This window comes from Carya illinoinensis, chromosome 1 (genome assembly GCF_018687715.1).
Source record: "Carya illinoinensis cultivar Pawnee chromosome 1, C.illinoinensisPawnee_v1, whole genome shotgun sequence".
Lineage (NCBI taxonomy): Eukaryota > Viridiplantae > Streptophyta > Magnoliopsida > Fagales > Juglandaceae > Carya > Carya illinoinensis.
In genome coordinates, this window is record NC_056752.1 from 40,079,797 (window position 1) to 40,095,197 (window position 15,401).

The following is a 15,401-nucleotide window of genomic DNA, read 5'->3' on the forward strand; positions in this document are numbered from 1 at the left end:
CAAGGAAAAGTTGGAGACCTCAAAGGGAAAGAAATATCTTTCTTTTTCCTTTTTATCTGGGTGTAATTAAAAAAAGAAAATCTGAGGGCTCGTGATTGTGACCCGACTCGTTGATGAAGTACACCAATTGCAAAAGGACAGAAGAAAGCTGCTCCGCAAGAAACAGTGATCGGGTAAGACTATTAATGTGTTATATGTACTGGACCACGATACCTGTACTTTTAAGTCACGGGGCTTCGACTTTCGCTTTGGACCTAATCGAAGTAAAAAGAGGCTTTGAATCTTTTGATCTCGATCAATCGGTGAAGTTAATTACTAATTTACTCAACCCAAAACGCTTGTACGAGTGCTGAGATTCAACCCATATATATATATATGTATATATATATATATTTTTATGAAAGGAGTAACAAAATATTAATCCAAATTTAAGTAGTCAGTTTTTAGGAATTTATAACCTTCTAATTAAAATCCAAAGTCGGATTATTAAGGAGACAAGTTGAAAGGTCCGAGACCTCTGCCTATAGTATACATACAAACAAAGAATGAAATGTAACAAAAGACAGACTTGCATTATTATTCTTATCCAAAATAAGGAGTAACCAGTTCATCACGATCAGCTGCCTAATATGCACCATGAATGCAAAGTCACTCATTGCCTTTGATAACGAAGAGAGAAAAAATAAATAAATTCAATAGCCTGATAAGTTATAGCCAGAACAGGTTCCAGAGTACGTCCAAGAACAGCACAGAATCCTTCTGAATATGATAACCAAACCACGTGGGTTCCTGCATATGTATTCTAGCTAGTGTGGTCTCGCTTCCTTCGCCCTGTGGTTCAACAGCATGTCTCGGTGTTCCACGGCATCAACATTTATTCTCAGCTGCATGATTGATGGGCCTGTAGTTGGCAGTCACACAGTCGGGACTCCATGCCAGATCAAGAGGCCCCGGATTCTTCTTCTTTAATCGCAGCCCTCCGATCTTGTGCTTTCCCTACCACTGCTCTGCTGCACCCTCCTCCTGCAAAGCTTGCCGACACCAAGTCATGTGATGCGACTGCATAACCTCGGCTGTCATATCACCTAAAATGGACATTTTTGTTCTTAACAACAATATAAAAATATCTGCTTACGTTACCGATAAATTATAATCCCAACATTTAAAAATCTATATTTTTTTCGCGGTGATAATAATTTCTCAGAAAAGAAACAACGCGCATGATTAAGTAATTTGATTAGAGGAACAATAAGAGCACTAATAATACGTATATTTCAAGTCAAATAAACAATGCAACTCGATTTTTCCAAGTGACATAAAACTGTCGGTTCATAAGATTATCACGAATCTTGTAACTTTTTGATTATTGGTCATTGAATTCTCCTTATCTAATGCATGGGGAGATCAGGTAGCTGGCTGGGCCTGCTTCAATTTTCTACCAATTGGGCTATCGCTTCTTACTTACCCATTAGTGAGTAGGAGATGAGAGGTTTAAGGATACATTTCTTTTTAAGTTGAATAAGTGGCAGCCGACGTCAATATTTTTTGGGGGATTCAAATAAGCGTTGTGACATTAATGCACGTGATTAATATTTTACACGTCCAGAATATGATTCGAATGTGTAGATCAGTTGTAGCAAAACCGTAACCTTGAAACAAGTTGAACAATTTATATCTAGAATACTTTGAACCAAGAATATAAGTACGATCAGATCAGTATAAAACTAAATGAAATCAAGCAATAGACAAGTCTGGTTTATAAATGTTTCTGGGTAACTCACCAAATGATAAAAGAGGGATCGACCATCTGCAAGTGAAGCAGTAAGAAGCTTATAGCCTGAGAGAGAGAGCCATTTTGCGTGTGTGTGTGTGTGTGTGTTGTTGGGTCCTGCAGCTGCTGCAGAAGCTGTTCTTCTTGGAATGAGTATCAATGAGAGAGCAAAAACAGGACTTCCGCAGCAGCTATATGTATATATGCCTTCTTTTCTCGCCTGTTCGATCGCTCTCTCTCACTCTCGCTCTCTGTGTGTAGTGGAGTAAAGAAAACTAGGGTTTGTGGGGGCTTATATATATAATTCAAAAAGTAAGGGGCGCGAGGCGAGGCCACCAAATTTGTTGAGAAGCCGCGAGTGGTTTCCTTGGTAAACTGGAGCTCATGTCCCACTTCACTTCCTAGATATCCTCCTCTGAATCTTTTGACGAATAAATTGTTCTTTTTAGATGAATCAGGCTTCAATGGGCCCCCTTCTTCCTATTGAGGCCCAATCATCTGATCGTCATTATCCAGTCCAACTGTTTGCCTGTTTTCTCTTAAATGGGTTTAACTTAATTAAACTATAATTATGGAGCCTTGTAATCATTTTAAAATTTTAATTTTATAATTCTTTGACGGGGATATCTAACTTTTTTCTTGAATACTTTCGACTATGCGTGTGCTAGATAGGTAGGTGCGATTTCTCCGTTTACGTACTTTCAATACAATTGTCAGATCAACGTCAAGAACTGATGTAAATTAATATAGTATATTAAATTTAAAATTCAAGAACTAATACAAAGGTTAACACATCAAAGCAAATTCAACAATAACTAGTAAATTATCATGCACATCAAGGCAAATTGGCATGTACATCAAATATTCAAGAGCTTCCCCTGCATATAATCCGACTGTATATTCTTTTAAATTTTCCGATTGTATATAATAATCTGACTTTGTAGTTGCTTGAACGTAATCTTTTTCAATTACTAGCTACGGGGTCTCTCTTGGACCTCTTGGTTGTGGTCTGGCGTTTTGAAGTCTGCTTTTTGCTGGCGGATCTGGGTGCCCTGTGGATTGCTTTGTTGAGTACTGTGGAGTCTGGTCCACACCGCTCGAGCGGAGGCATTGGTCGCTCGAGCGAAGTCAGGCAGAGTCGAACGCTCGACGTTAGCTCGACAGTGAGCTCGAGCAGGAGGCTTTCGCTCGAGCGGAGGCATTGGTCGCTCGAGCGAAGTCAGGCAGAGTCGAACGCTCGACGTTAGCTCGACAGTGAGCTCGAGCAGGAGGCTTTCGCTCGAACGGAGGTATTGGCCGCTCGAGCGAAGTCAGGCAGAGTCGAATGCTCGACGTCAGCTCGACAGTGAGCTCGAGCGGGCGGAAGGGAAGTTCGCTAGACGCGCGCTCGACACGCCGCTCAAGCGAACATGCGATTTTAGGGATTCCACCGTTTGAACTATATATATGATGTTTTAACTCATAAGGCCGGATACTGTAGACACGAAAACACTTTAGACAAACAGTGGTGAGATCCATCTTGTTAGCGTGATATTCCTCAATAATAAAATTCTCTGCAGCTCCCGTGGACGTAGGCAATTTTGCCGAACCACGTACATCTTGTGTCGTGTGTGATTGCGTGTGTGATTGTTTTTCGTTCTTTATTATCTTTCAATTCATTGTCATCGTTTTTCACAACAATTGGTATCAAGAGCCAAAGTTCGGGTCTGAGGAGAAACGATGGTTGGAGATGAATTGAAGGTATCGGGGATCGAGAAGTTTGATGGCACGGATTTTGGATACTGGAGGATGCAGATAGAGGACTACCTCTATGGGAAGAAACTTCATCTTCCACTATTGGGGCAGCAACCGGAAAAAATGGATGATGCTAGTTGGAACCTGTTGGATCAACAAGTTCTGGGGGTTATTCGATTAACCCTGTCGAGATCTATTGCACACAACGTCATCAAGGAGAAGACGACTGTGGATCTCATGGCGGCTTTGTCAGGTATGTATGAAAAGCCGTCAGTGAATAACAAGGTACATCTGATAAAAAAGTTATTCAATTTGAAAATGGCAGATGGTACGTCTGTTGCACAACATCTGAATGATTTTAATACTATCACAAATCAATTGTCATCTGTTGAAATTGAATTTGATGATGAGATACGTGCATTGATACTATTGGCTTCATTGCCAAATAGTTGGGAAGCCATGAGAGTGGCTGTTAGTAATTCTACTGGTAAAACTAAACTGAAATATGATGATATTCGTGATTTGATTTTGGCTGAGGAGGTGCGCAGGAAAGATTCAGGCGAGACCTCGGGTTTGAGTTCAGCCCTAAATGTTGACTCTCGAGGGAGATCACATGACAGGAACTCAAACAGAGGAAGATCAAAATCAAAGTACAGGGGCAAAAGCAAGTCGAGGCCTGGTCAGCAGGCAACTTGCTGGAATTGTGGCAAAACTGGCCACATAAAGAAAAACTGCAAAAACCCCAAGAAGACAGAGAATGATAGTGCTAATGTGGTAACTGAAGAAGTACAGGATGCACTACTGCTTGCAGTTCATAGTCCAGTTGATGACTGAATACTGGATTCAGGGGCTTCCTTCCATACATCTTCCCATCGGGAGCTAATGCGGAACTATGTTGCAGGTGATTTTGGGAAGGTATATTTGGCTGATGGTGAGGCTTTGAACGTAGTGGGGATGGGAGACATTGACATTGCACTCCTTGGCAAGAACAAATGGACCTTGCAAAAGGTCAGGCACATTCTTGAGTTGAAGAAGAACCTCATTTCTGTTGGGCAGCTTGATGAGTGTGGTCATTCAGTGGTGTTCTTAGATAGCACCTGGAAGGTCACAAAAGGGGCATTGGTACTAGCTCAGGGTAAAAAAACTGGTACACTATATATGACTACTGGTTTAATTGACACTATTGCTACTACCGTTGCAGAAAGCACAGCAGATTTGTGGTATTGCAGGCTTGGCCATATGAGTCAGAAGGGCATGATGGAACTTCTGTCTAGAGGCAAGCTACCAGAACTGAAGACAGTTGATCTCAGTATGTGCGAGAGTTGTGTTACGGGGAAACAAAAGAAGGTCAGCTTCTTGAAAAGTGGCAGGACGCCAAAAACAGGAAGACTTGATCTTGTGCACACAGATGTGTGGGGTCCTTCCCCAGTTGCATCTCTTGGAGGTTCTCGCTACTATATTACGTTCATTGATGACCATAGTAGGAAGATATGAATTTATTTTTTGAAACATAAATCTGAAGTATTTAATGTTTTCAAAATTTGGAAAGCCATGGTTGAGACAGAGACAGGCTTGAAACTAAAGTGTTTGAGGTCTGACAATGGTGGTGAGTATGTTGATGGCGGGTTCAAGGAGTACTGTGCAGCTCTGGATATCAGAATGGAGAAGACCATTCCTGGGACACCACAGCAAACTGAAGTTGCTGAGCGTATGAACAGGACTATTAATGAGCATGCTAGAAGCATGAGGTTGCACACTGGACTACCACCCACTTTCTGGGCAGATGCAGTCAGCACTGCCGTTTATTTGATAAACAGAGGGCCATCAGTTCCACTGGATTGTGGATTGCCTGAGGAGGTTTGGAGCGGGAAAGAGGTTAAGTTTTCTCACCTTAAAACTTTTGGTTGTCTTTCTTATGTGCTTGTTGATTCTGAAACTCGTAGTAAGCTTGAGGCTAAGTCAAAGAAATGCTATTTCATTGGCTATGGAGACGAGGCATTTGGCTATCGTTTCTGGGATGATCAGGGTCGGAAAATCATAAGAAGCAGGAATGTGATTTTCAATGAGAAAATGATGTACAAGGATAAGTCGAGTACAGCTTCTGCAGTAGCTCCTTAGGAGTCCGAGTTTGTAGGATTGGATGACCTACCAGAGGTCACAGTGCAGTGTAGAGATGTGAGTGACGGGGAGAATGGGTCTAGTGCACCCATTCCTATTATTCCGCAGGCAGTTTCAGAACCGTCTACTCCTACAGTTGCAGTTCGCAGGTCAGTTAGGACTATACGTCTTCCACAGCGTTTCTCACCTACTTTGAATTACATTTTGTTGACAGATGGTGGAGAACCGCAGAGTTATGAAGAAACCTTGCAAGATGAGAATTCTAACAAGTGGGAGCTGGCCATGAAAGACGAGATGGATTCCCTGCTAGGGAATCAGACATGGGAGTTGACAGAACTTCCATCAGGGAAGAAGGCATTACACAACAAGTGAGTGTACCGGGTGAAAACAGAGCATGACGGCAGTAAGAGGTACAAGGCTAAACTTGTTGTAAAAAGCTTTCAGCAAAAGCAGGGTATTGATTACTCTGAGATCTTTTCTCCTGTGGTGAAGATCACAACTATCAGGATGGTACTGGCTATGGTTGCCACTGAAGATCTATTTCTTGAGCAGTTAGATGTGAAGACAGTTTTTCATCATGGAGACCTTGAAGAAGACATCTACATGCACCAGCCTGAGGGGTTTGTGGTACAGGGAAAGGAAGGTTCAGTTTGCAGACTGAAGAAGAGCTTGTATGGCTTGAAGCAAGCTCCTAGACAGTGGTACAAGAAATTTGACAACTTCATGCACAGTGCAGGGTATATTAGATGTGACGCCCCCAAAATCCGTTTGGGATCGGACGGACATTTGAAGTATCGAGACATGCAACACAAGGTTACCTGCCCCCGTTCATGACATATAAGATGCAATGTTCCTAACATGCATATAACATTATGCAATATTCGCAGCGGATAATTTTTTTCTTTAGCAATACTATACACCAAATTGAAAATATCTCAAATGCTTAAAACATACTTCATACATAAAGACCCATTAAATAGATCACAACACTAGTCCAAAATGGTTATGATCCAAAAAGTACTAAAGATGCAACTCCATTGTACAAGTAGTAATTTACGTTAACTACTATATTAACATTGACGTCGCACCGTCGCTTAGTCAACTGTGTCTAGTTGATCAGCTCCTGATTCTCCTTCAGGTCCTATAACAAGATCTACCATTCGGGGGGAATGGTAGTTGGGACTACCAAAGTGAGATTTGATTACAAATCTCAGTAAGTTAACAAAAAACTTCCACACAAGCTAATGATGCATGGATGACAGTAAAAGCATAAATGCATAATCAAATTCATAAGTAATTAAAGCATAACTTGGTGTACAACATAGCATAATTGACATAACTTAAATTGAAACATGAACTGAACTTGACTTGACATGAACTTGATCTGAAACTTGACTTAACATGAAAAATACATACTCCATAGTTGTTGTGGCCCCATGTATTCTACGTGTAAATACATACTCCACAGTTATTGTAGCCCCATGTATTCTACGTGTCACAATTGCTGTGTCTCATGTAGTGTATGCGTCACAATTGCTGTGACCCCATACATAAGTAATCAAGATGAAACGTGACTGGAATACGAAATGACTGATGCTCTGACGTAACATAACGTGACTTGAATATAACTTGAAATACATGACCAACTTGAGATAGAAATATTTCGTAACATTGCATAACATATAATAGACAACATATTTAACATGACATACTTGCAACAGTGAATATTACATGACTTGACATACATGTAATAGATGGCATACTTAGCATGACGTACTTGTAAGGTACAGTAATATATAATAAAATATATTATGTAACAGATAAAAATTGACGATAAAATAAATTCTGTATAATAGACAATTACGTGATAACTTGGCATGGCATGACATATATGATAACACACATACATACACTGTAGTTGCTTTACTTAGCACACATACACAGTAGACTACTAGTAAGTTAAAAACTAACTTACCTCGATCTCCGCGTTTCTTATAAAATTTCAAGTGCGACCACGAGGAACTGTAATTAGTGATTCTAAAAGTTAGAACTAAATCACTAATAATTTGAAATATGAAAAATACTAACTTAAAGAGTAAAATTTTCATTTTACTCTCTACATGTGAGAAAATGACCGTTTTACCCATAACTTAAGGATTTTGCATACTAACTCCAAAAGTTTCCAAAATTTACATTCCTCATGTAAATTTTATCCTAAACTTAAATATCAATTCAGAAAAATTCAAAACAAAACACAACTATGAAGAACACACTATGGACAAAACATCCATAGGTCATTTTCCTTGATTTTTGTTGCAATTCCTGCCAATTTCCAAACTCATGCTTAAACCAAAATTTTGCAACAAACATCTTCCAATCCTAAGTTCAAAACCATACTTAAAACATCCATTTAGAAAAAGCTAATAATTAACACCAAACTTTTTTGTAAAAAGATCTAAGCACTTGAATCACAAGTTTTGACCTTAAATCAAAACATCTCCAAGAATTTCAAAAATCAAATCTTACTTCTAACATATTCATAATATCATCCTAACATCAACCATGCTTTAAATCATCAAACTAAAGTCACCAAAATCACAAAATAACATTTGGAGTTTTTGGTTTTACACTTAGTCCAAAAACAGAAACTTTTTCCTCAACTAGTTTTGATAAATCTCTTGATCTATGACTTATAAATATATGATCTTCAAACCAAACCATCACATGGTTTAAAAAGATGTCCTAAAACATATATAAGCTTCTAATTCAAGATCAAATGGTTAGAAATTAACCAAAACATAAATTTTAGCCAAGAATATCCACACTTTGGCTTATTTGAATATCTCTTTGCATAAAATTTCATATCTTTGAAACTAACATCAAATATCTTCAAAATAATAATATAACATGTATATAAGATACTTATGATCCTCTAATAAAATTATTAAAGTCATTAGAATAGGTTTAGACCACCAAAGAGTTAAACTTTCTCAAAACAGAAACTGTTTTTCTTCTTCCAGTTTCTAAGTTTCTAAATCTAAGAAAATCTTTCATCAAAACCTTTAATCATGCAAAAATCCTCAACCAATAGTCACATATACATGTTAACAATACTCCATAAAAATTTCGGACCAATATCTATCCATTAGCTTGGTCAAAAACTCCAAACTATAACATATTCTCCAGTTTATCTCCCAGAATGACCTTTCTATAGTTTACACAATATTTGACTGACCAAATGATCTTCAAATGGGGCAAATAAGATATCCATGTAAACTACACTAAAAAAGGAACAACTTATATGAATGAGACTTTATGATAAAACACTTACAAAAGCTTCGAAATGGGTGTGCAAAAGACCTCTTGAAAGCTGTATGAGAGAGAGTGTTTGATATTCTTTCAATGGAAAATGTAAATGAAGATAATTTCGTGGGGAGAGGTGGCTGGAGATACTTATGGATGAGATATGGAAGAGATGAGGCTGGAGTTGAGAGTTGAGTGTAGTTTTCTCCTACTCAAAATATCTATAAAAGATTATCTCATAATATTCTATCCAATAGTATCTACAAAAAATCAACTTAAGATATTTTTCTCTAATAATATCTATAAAAATCAACTCAAAATATTTTTACCCAATAATATTCATGAAAATTACCTCAAGATATTTCTTTTTATCCAATAATATCTACAGTTTTGAACAGACGTTTTGTCCGAAAATATGAAAAAATGTTATTGCGCCATAAGACTTTAAATAACCCTCCGAGTCTAATGGCACAAAGCATAATACATTTTGACACTTCTAACTATCTCCAATAATCAAAAACACACTTCTGATACCATAGTAAATAATAACACTAACTATGTAGTTAGACAAAAACCTATACGATTAATGGATTCGTGAAAACTTATGGGGTTTTTACGAGGTTCCTAAAGTTAATAGAAATTTCACAATTAAATTTCTAGCGGGCTGTTACAATCTCCCCTCCTAAAAAAAAGATTTCGTCCTCGAAATCGAAGTAAGTAAGAAATAACAAGTTAAGGAATATGTGTTGCTTACCAACTTGGTGTCTATCCCGTATATATTTGTCTTTGAGATTATGTCATTCCTTAACTCTCTTATTTTAATCAACAATTATATTATACTTCTTTCCACAAGGTTGGCCAAGTTGTATCGACACACTCTCCAAATCTAAAATTTCAAGTAAATAATCTTCCGAAACTCTTCTTTAGAAAAACATAGGCGATATACTTTAAGTGTTCTTGTAAATACCAAAGTTAGTAGAGAATTCATCAAAATTAAGTCGTTATCCTCTCTCTCTTTTTTTTTTTTTTAAATCGGTGGCCCTCTGTTTTAGACCAGACAACTCTGATGCGCATGATTTTTATAGGTCTTCTGTAGTTGTCAGGCGCCGCATAGCTACGACACTACTTTGTTCTTCTGTAATTGTCAGGCACCGCAGCTATGATACTATATTGCTCTTGTCTCTTGTAGAGAAATGATTCATGAGAGATGATTCGTCATAATTTTCTCTATAAAAGAATTATTTAGTTCATCTTCTTTCTCATCTCATCTTCTTCACTTTTCTAAAATTAGTCTGCATTCTTACTCTGCAATCTCTTTCTGTTTACTCACTTTGCAATGGCTCAGCAATCTTCTCATTACCAAAACATAAGGTATTCTACACCTTGTTCACCAGTTGTTTATGCTTCTTCCGTAGGTGCTATAATACAATCCAATAATGATCTGACTAATAAGTCAGATAATGAACTTATCTACGAGCTTGTGAGTCTCGGTACTCGATACTCATCAGCCATTGTCGCATATTCTCAACGACTGCAATCCAGGATTGGTGGGGTTGACAAACTCCACGAGAAAATTTCTATTCTTTAGAGGCTTCTTATGGAATCCAACATGAAGATAGAAGCAGTAAAGCGAGAGAACAGAGATTTAAAATCTTTACTTAACTCTTCTTTTCGAGTGGCTACTCCTTTAAATAGGAAAGGCATGCAGATTTTTGAAGAGCAAGAGCGTTTAAAGATTGAGGTAAAGAGCCTCAAATTTATGTAATTTTGTTTTATGATAATAAAATAATACTTCACAAATATTCATATTTGTGTTTCTATCTTCTGGTAGATGTTTTATGTGCTCCATTTTATTTCTTTCAGGGATTTTCATATATATGACATCATCCAATGACTCATATAAATATGCATTTAATCATGCATATCCAAACTCTCAGTAATCTTCAAGTTAATAAAAACCTCAAGGAGTTCTACTGGTCTAGGACTAGCTTACTTCTTTATAATCGCAACAATCAGTCATCTTCCTAGGTGGTACTTCGATAACTGACCAATTAATAACTTAAACTTGAGACTTTCTCTCTTATAATTGTCATAACTCTTCTATCCATCATGAGTTATCAATTATTCTAACTCTAAATGATTTGTTCCTAATGTTCACATAAAGCTTCAAGACCAAGATTTTACTCCCCATATAATAGTTTTCAAAAGAAGATCGATCTATGTATCCATAAAGATAGTGCTTTGTCAGAAATCATTTATTGGCGGCGTGGTAATACTATTATCATAAATGAATCCTACTAAGGCTAAAGCTTCTCCTAATCAAATTACTCTTCCAAACACAATTTCGATCGTATTCTCAGAATCAAAACAATCCTCCAAATATGTGGAATACCATTCATCAATCCTACATATCCTTTCTCATATTACTAAAAGGTATTCTATATCTACATTGGTATTAACAATAATACTTCTAATGAAAATTGTTACTCTTACTACTAGGGTAACAATTCAGCTTCCAAGTTGAATTCTCAAGCACTACCACAATTAATAGAAACAATGACTCGTTTGAATCAAACAATGCACAATTTACCAGCCCCAAAGACTTGACCTACTCCAAAATAACAATAATGCATTACTACCATCAATTGCAATCAGATCAACGTTAACTATGTTTACTTCAACTAATCCTTCATCCATCGGGAAATTCTGATCCTCTTGATTGTTATCTCCCTTAGGATTCCGAGGTATTCTATCACGAGTCATGCATCCCTTCTCGAAACACACGAGTATATGTATAAAAACTACATACTACCTTTCATACCTTAATAAATTCAAGCTTACTGACGACTAAAATTTCAAGCCTAATGTTTGGTGCATTTCCTAAGGACATGTGGATTTACTGCCCAGAGACGTATTTGCTCTGATACCACCCTGTGACGCCCCCAAATTCCGTTTGGGATCGGACGGACATTTGAAGCGTCGAGACATGCAACACAAGGTTACCTGCCCCCGTTCATGACATATAAGATGCAATGTTCCTAACATGCATATAACATTATGCAATATTCGCAGCGGATAATTTTTTTCTTTAGCAATACTATACACTAAATTGAAAATATCTCAAATGCTTAAAACATACTTCATACATAAAGACCCATTAAATAGATCACAACACTAGTCCAAAATAGTTATGATTCAAAAAATACTAAAGATGCAACTCCATTGTACAAGTAGTAATTTACGTTAACTACTATATTAACATTGACGTCGCACCATCGCTTAGTCAACTGTGTCTAGTTGATCAGCTCCTGATTCTCCTTCAGGTCCTGTAACAAGATCTACCATTCGGGGGGAATGATAGTTAGGACTACCAAAGTGAGATTTGATTACAAATCTCAGTAAGTTAACAAAAAACTTCCACACAAGCTAATGATGCATGGATGACAGTAAAAGTATAAATGCATAATCAAATTCATAAGTAATTAAAGCATAACTTGGCATACAACATAGCATAATTGACATAACTTAAATTGAAACATGAACTGAACTTGACTTGACATGAACTTGATCTGAAACTTGACTTAACATGAAAAATACATACTCCACAGTTGTTGTGGCCCCATGTATTCTACGTGTAAATACATACTCCACAGTTATTGTGGCCCCATGTATTCTACGTGTCACAATTGCTGTGTCTCATGTAGTGTATGCGTCACAATTGCTGTGACCCCATACATAAGTAATCAAGATGAAACATGACTGGAATACGAAATGACTGAAGCTCTGACGTAACATAACGTGACTTGAATATAACTTGAAATACATGACCAACTTGAGATAGAAATATTTCGTAACATTGCATAACATATAATAGACAACATATTTAACATGACATACTTGCAACAGTGAATATTACATGACTTGACATACATGTAATAGATGACATACTTAGCATGACGTACTTGTAAGGTACAGTAATACATGACAAAATATATTATGTAACAGATAAAAATTGACGGCAGAATAAATTCTGTACAATAGACAATTACGTGATAACTTGGCATGGTATGACATATATGATAACACACATACATACATTGTAGTTCCTTTACTTAGCACACATACACAGTAGACTGCTAGTAAGTTAAAAACTAACTTACCTCGATCTCCGCGTTTCTTATAAAACTTCAAGTGCGACCACGAGGAACTGTAATTAGTGATTCTAAAAGTTAGAACTAAATCACTAATAATTTGAAATATGAAAAATACTAACTTAAAGAGTAAAATTTTCATTTTACTCTCTACATGTGGGAAAATGACCGTTTTACCCATAACTTAAGGATTTTGCATACTAACTCCAAAAGTTTCCAAAATTTACATGAAAATCCTAAACTTAAATATCAACTCAGAAAAATTTAAAACAAAACACAACTATGAAGAACACACTATGGCCAAAACATCGATAGGTCATTTCCCTTGATTTTTGTTGCAATTCCTTCCAATTTCAAAACTCATGCTTAAACCAAAATTTTGCAACAAACATCTTCCAATCCTAAGTTCAAAACCATACTTAAAACATCCATTTAGAAAAAACTAATAATTAACACCAAACTTTTTTGTAAAAAGATCTAAGCACTTGAATCACAAGTTTTGACCTTAAATCAAAACATCTCCAAGAATTTCAAAAATCAAATCTTACTTCTAACGTATTCATAATATCATCCTAACATCAACCATGCTTTAAATCATCAAACTAAAGTCACCAAAATCACAAAATAACATTTGGAGTTTTTGGTTTTACACTTAGTCCAAAAATAGAAACTTTTTCCTCAACTAGTTTTGATAAATCTCTTGATCTATGACTTATAAATATATGATCTTCAAACCAAACCATCACATGGTTTAAAAAGATGTCCTAAAACATATATAAGCTTCTAATTCAAGATCAAATAGTTAGAAATTAACCAAAACATAAGTTTTAGCCAAGAATATCCACACTTTGGCTTATTTGAATATCTCTTTGCATAAAAATTCATATCTTTGAAACTAATATTAAATATCTTCAAAATAATAATATAACATGTATATAAGATACTTAGGATCCTCCAATAAAATTATTAAAGTCATTAGAATAGGTTTAGACCACCAAAGAGTTAAACTTTCTCAAAACAAAAACTGTTTTTCTTCTTCCAGTTTCTAAGTTTCTAAATCTAAGAAAATCTTTCATCAAAACCTTTAATCATGCAAAAATCCTCAACCAATAATCACATATACATATTAACAATACTCCATAAAAATTTCGGACCAATATCTATCCATTAGCTTGGTCAAAAACTCCAAACTATAACATATTCTCCAGTTTATCTCCCAGAATGACCTTTCTATAGTTTACACAATATTTGACTGACCAAATGATCTTCAAATGGGGAAAATAAGATATCCATGTAAACTAGACTCAAAACGAAACAACTTATATGAATGAGACTTTATGATAAAACACTTACAAAAGCTTCGAAATGGGTGTGCAAAAGACTTCCTAAAAGCTGTCCGAGAGAGAGTGTTTGATATTCTTTCAATGAAAAATATAAATGAAGATAATTTCGTGGGGAGAGGTGGCTGGAGATACTTATGGATGAGATATGAAAGAGATGAGACTGGAGTTGAGAGTTGAGTGTAGTTTTCTCCTACCCAAAATATCTATAAAAGATTATCTCATAATATTCTATTCAATAGTATCTACAAAAAATCAATTTAAGATATTTTTATCTAATAATATCTATAAAAATCAACTCAAAATATTTTTACCCAATAATATTCATGAAAATTACCTCAAGATATTTCTTTTTATCCAATAATATCTACAGTTTTGAACAGACGTTTTGTCCGAAAATATGAAAAAATGTTATTGCGCCATAAGACTTTAAATAACCCTCCGAGTCTAATGGCACAAACCATAATACATTTTGACACTTCTAACTATCTCCAATAATCAAAAACACACTTATGATACCATAGTAAATAATAACACTAACTATGTAGTTAGACAAAAACCTATACGATTAATGGATTCGTGAAAACTTATGGGGTTTTTACGATGTTCCTAAAGTTAATAGAAATTTCACAATTGAATTTCTACCGGGCTGTTACATTAGATGTCAGGCAGATCACTGTTGCTATGTCAGGCATTTTGACAATCCTTACATTATTTTGCTGTTGTATGTGGATGACATGCTTATTGTAGGGGCTAGTATTGATTAGATCAATAATCTGAAGAAGCAGATGTCAGAGCACTTTGCAATGAAGGATTTGGGAGCTGCAAAGCAAATCCTTGGCATGAGAATTGTCAGAGACAGAGTCAGAGGTACGTTGAGACTCTCACAGGCTGAGTATGTGAAAAAGGTACTCAGCAGGTTCAATATGGACAAGGCCAAACCAGTTGGCACACCCTTGGGAAGTCACTTCAGACTCAGCAAGA

At 36.2% G+C, this 15,401-nt stretch overlaps 1 long non-coding RNA gene across 1 annotated transcript; it reads right to left on the reverse strand.

Annotated features, from left to right (window-relative positions):
• Positions 1-553: 553 nt before the first annotated feature.
• On the reverse strand, positions 554-2,449 carry LOC122302697. Its single transcript, XR_006240503.1, has 2 exons — positions 1,782-2,449; positions 554-1,085 (listed from the first exon to the last, which is right to left on the reverse strand). It is a non-coding gene; the product is annotated as an uncharacterized LOC122302697 (long non-coding RNA).
• Positions 2,450-15,401: the final 12,952 nt, after the last annotated feature.